This window comes from Hylobates moloch, unplaced genomic scaffold, assembly GCF_009828535.3.
Source record: "Hylobates moloch isolate HMO894 unplaced genomic scaffold, HMol_V3 SCAFFOLD_17, whole genome shotgun sequence".
NCBI lineage: Eukaryota > Metazoa > Chordata > Mammalia > Primates > Hylobatidae > Hylobates > Hylobates moloch.
The window spans coordinates 39,165,158-39,170,445 of NW_026652292.1; positions in this window are offsets into that span (position 1 = coordinate 39,165,158).

Here is a 5,288-nt window from a genome sequence, read left to right on the forward strand (position 1 = left end):
TAGATGCAGAAATCTTCACCAAAATACTAACAAATAGAAATCTGAAATGTACGTTAAAGAACAATACCATGCCCAAGTAAGGTTTATTCCACATGTAAGGCTGGTTTAGTACTCAAAAGTCAATCAATATGATTCACCCTATTGATTGCCTAGGTTGGAAACATCAGGCTCCTACGGCTCCGCCTGAATTGCCTGCGCCGGATCCAGTGCGGGCGACCCTGCGCCCCGCCTCAAGGTACTCTGAGGCTTGGGAAAGAGATCTTTTCGCCGACAGTTTCAGCGAGGAAGCACTCAGGGAGCGGAAAGTAGGTGGCAGTGGAAATCTAGGCCGCCCCAGGAGAGCTCGCAGTGGTAAGGACAGGAAGGGAGCATCCAAGACACCGAATGTAGTGAGCTCCGGGCTGGAGGCATCTGGTCCCGCCGCCTCCATTGTAGTATCCCGGGCCTGCCAAAGTCGGAGGGGAGACCGCAACTCCATCGCGTCCTTTCACCAGCGGATACAGGGTATCAAGGACTCATAAGTCAACAGCTTTTGCGTTTTTGTAATCTTCTGGTCTCATTGGTGGTCCCAATCAGATTGCAGGGAGGTGGGTGTGAATCTTATTCTTAGGAGCAAGTTACATCCGGACATGGAATTAATGAGATTAACATAAAGTCCTATCATTTGAGATGAAGTTATCTAGTTAAACAGTTTGCTTTAGGGATTGAAAAGAAAAAATATTACCTTTCCTGTACAGAGAAAGCCCTCTTGGGGGACCCTGGTTAGAAAGTTCATTATTGTCCCCAAATGCATTGCTAGTACTAGAGCAGACTGAATTCCTTTCTGCCTCAGAGTAATGCTTGTCAGATGCCTAAAGATCGCGATGTTACTGAGTAGCAGGCCAGGGTAGTTGCCCATTTTTAAAATTAGAAGGTCATTTTTTGAGGAGATATTTTATTATTTTATTATTCTGTGTTATGTTGACTCATGTTACATTTTAATTTTAGATTCAGGGGGTACCTGTGTAGGTTTGTTACAAGAATATATTGCGTGATTCTGAGGCTTCCATGGATCCCATCACCCAGAGAGTGAACTAAATCCCCAGGAGGAAATTTTTCAGCCTCTACCCCCTCTTGTCCCTCCCTCCCGCCTTTTGGAGTCCTCAGTGGTCTATTGTTCTCATCTTTATGTCCCTGTACACCAGGCTAAGCTCCCACTTCTAAGTAAGGACATGCAATATTTGTTTCTGCATGAATTTGCTTAGGATAATGGCATCCTTATAAAATAGTTTGAAGTTGGATAATGTGATGCTTTGGGTTTCTTTATTTATTTATTTATTTATTTATTGCTTGAGATGCTTTGCCTATTCATTGTCTTTTTTTTTTTTTTTTTTTTTGAGACAGCGTTTTTGCTGTAGCTCAGGTGGGAATGCAGTGTCATGCTCTTGGCAACCTGGACCTCCCAGGCTCAAGGGATCCTCCCCGTCAGCCTCCAGAGTAGCTGGGTGATCCTCCCGCTCAGCCTACAGAGTAGCTGGGAATACAAGAATGTGCCACCATACCTGGCTAATTTTTCTTGTATTTTTTGTGAAGATGGGGTTTCACCATGCTGCTAGGTTGGTGGTTGCCTCAGCCTCCTGAGTGGCTAGGACTACAGGCAGCTGGGACTGCAGGCAGGAACCGCCACACCTAGCTAATAATTTTTTTTTTTTTTTGGTAGACATTGTGTTTCACTATGCTATCTGGTTTGGTCTTGGACTTCTGGCCTTAAGTGATCCTTCTTCAGCCTCTCAAAGTGCTTGGATTACAGATGTTAGCCACCATGCCTAGCCCGTAATAAAGTTGTTCTAGTCTTAGATTCTTCTCTCATGATGGTAACTCCACCTTCACACTCATGATGGTAACTCCACCTTTAGTTTTTTTGTTGTTGTTGTTCGTTTTTTTTTTTTTCTTTTTTTACAACATCTTGCTCTGCTGCCCAGGCTGAAGTGCAGTGGCAGGATCCCAGCTCACTGCAACCTCTGGTCCCTGGGTTTAAATGATTCTACCACCTTAGCCTTCCGTGTATCTGAGATTACAGTTTCATGCCACCATGTCTGGCTAATGTTTGCAGTTTTAGCAGAGAGGGGGTTTTACTATGTTGGCCAGGCTGGTCTCAAACTCGTAGCCTCAAGTGATCCTCCTGCCTCGGCCTTCCAAAGTGCTAGGATTACAGATGTAGGCCACTGCACCTGGCCCGGATTTTTTTTTCTCTTTGTTCATTGCATTATTCATATCAAAGTGGAAGTATTGCGGATAATTCTAGTCTTACTATACTAGCTAATATAGCATCCTACTACTTATCTTTCCAATACACTTATGTTAAGTTTCTTGATAGCATTTATTAGGGCCGAGCGCAGTGGCTCATGCCTGTAATCCTAGCACTTTGGGAGGCCGAGGCCGGTGGATCACCTGAGGTAAGGAGTTCGAGACCAGCCTAGCCAACACGGCTAAGCCCTGTCTCTACTAAAAATACAAAAATTAACCAGGGATGTTGAGCGCCTGTAGTTCCAGCTACTCAGAAGGCTGAGGCGGGAGGATCGCTTAAACTCAGGTGGCAGAGGTTGCAGTGAGCCGAGATCATGCCACTGCACCCCAGCAGTGGAAACAGAGTGAGACTGTCTTAAAAACAAACAAACAAACAAACAGCAACAAAAAGCATTTATTATATAAATACTGTCTTATTTATTTATTTGTTGTCCTGTTTACTGTCTTTTTTCAACTCATGAAGGTGTCAAACACTTTATGGCCAAGTCCACGTCTACTTGTTGATCACTTATCTCTGGGACCTTGATCCCTTTGTAGCACAATATAGACACTTAGCATTTGTTAATGAAGAGACAATAAATGTATTAAAAGACTGGGTGTAGTGGCTCATTCCAGAAATCCTGGCACTTTGGGAGGCTGAGATGAGACGACTGCTTGAGCCCAGGAGTTTGAGCCGAGTCTGGGTAACATAGGGAGACTCTACCTCTACAAAAAATTTAAAAATTAGCTGGGTGCGTGGTGTGCACCTGTAGTCTCAGCTACTTGGGAGGCTGAGGTAGGAGGATTGCTTGAGCCTAGGAGATTGAGGGTAAATTGAACAGTGATCATGCCACCACACTGCAGCCTGGGTGACAGAATGAGACCCTATCTCAAAAAAAAGAAAAAACCAAAAAACAAAAAATAGTAGTCTCAGAGGTCTATAGCTGATTACAATCCTATAAAAGGATCAAAGTGAAACAATAATTGTCGATGGCAAAAGTATTAGAATAGCAGTGGTTAAAGATGCAAGGGGCAAGGAAATTTGGTTATAGCTATGGCATACAACAATTTAATATAATGATCATAATTAGTTCTGATAACATACACTAACACATTTCAGAATCACAGGAATCTCATACAATTTTGTAATACATACTAATAAGACATTCACATAAATACAATCCAAAGAAAGTTAAATATCATTTCATGTTTGATAATGCATCTTATGTGATCTTATTATGCAAAATAAGCCAAGATCTTATGTGATCTTATTATGCCAAATAAGCCAAATATATCTCTTTGGATTTCAGGGGACTTAATGTCAAAAAAATTAATGAGGTAAAAAAGACTGAATTTGAATTGGATTTTAGAAAGTTTGTCAAATACTTAAAACAAGGTCAATGTTTAAAACACTTGATATCACAAAATAGAATCACAGGTCATTGTAAAATAAGTCAGTCGTTTAGTCAAAGTGGTAACTCAAATATTTCAAAAACAAAAAGGCCAAACCTTTTACTCTTTGAGACTTACTTTCCCAAAAAATAAGACCTAATGAAGATAGCATGAAGCCAATTAAACCTATTTCTCAAATCTTATAGACAAATGTATTAAATTTTAATCATCTTGACCAGAAGCTATAAGTTTATAAAACTTTCATAACCTTTTATAATATTTAAAAAAAGAATGGGTTAATACCTCAAGAAAACAGTGTTAATCTGACACAGGGTCCCACAGACTGGTCTTGCGTCAGTGTTCCTTTGGTATTAATCTTTAATTTATAGGCTGGCCATTGTGGCTCACATCTGTAATCTCAGTACTTTGAGAGGCATAGGTGGGCGGATTCCTTGATCTCAGGAATTTGAGACTAGCTTTGGCAATGTGATAAAACACTGTCACTACAAAAAATACAAAAATTAGCCAGGCATGGTGGTACACACCCGCAGTCCCAGCTACTCAGGAGGCTGAGGTGGCAGGATCGCTTGGGTCTGGGAGATGGAGGTTGCAGTGAGCCGGGATCATGCCACTGCATTCCAACCCAGGTGACAGAGCTAGTCCCTGTCAAAACAAAACAAAAGAAAACAAAACAAAACCACTGTTTATAGAGAAATACTGAACTAACTTTGTCTCTTAAAGTAGGTCCTTACAAGCCCAAACACCCACTTCTTCTGCAATAGTCCCTGGGACTAGGGGGTTGAATAGTTTAATTTTCTGGACCCAGGTCTCATGAATGCAGCTTCTTCTGATTTTCATCTTCTCTTAGGTCTGAAGATGAGGCTTCAGTTGCTGTTAATGTTTAAGATTTAGCAGGAGTTGGTGACCTTTTTCAACCCAGGAGTGAAAGCCCTGTAACTTGGTAACACAAAAACTTTAAAAGAATTACAGAAAGTTATGTAGATATAATAACCTTTTTTAATCTCAGTTTTTCTAAGCAAATAAAAACCTAGTAATAGTTACACAGGAATTATTTTGATAAAATGTATAGTATGTTTTTACCTTTTTCTTAAATAACCTTTGAATTAGATAAAATTATTTTCATTTTAATAATAACACTTTTTCTTTGGAAAAATGTTTGCCTACAATACTTTTGTAAGGTTGAAAATGACCCAGACATTTAATGACTATCTATTATTTCATATAATATAACTCTAAGATTTTTTTTTTTGATGGAGTCTCAGTCTGCCTAGGCTGGAGGACGGTGGCACGATCTCAGCTCACTGCAACCTCTGCCTCCGAGTTCAAGAGATTCTCCTGCCTCAGCCTCCTGAGTAGCTGGGATTGCAGGCATGCACCATCACCGGCTAATTTTTGTATTTTTAGTAGAGATGGGGTTTCACCACTTGGGCCAGGCTGGTCTCCAACTCCTGACCTCAAGTGATCTGCCCATGCTGGCCTCCCAAAGTGGTGGCTCACACAGTAATACCACAGTCTTCTGAATTCAAAATAGGTGGAGGCTGGAGCTCAGGAACCACCTCTGCGGAATCTCAAGCAGGCTTCACATCGCCAAGAAAATGTTGCTCCATCGC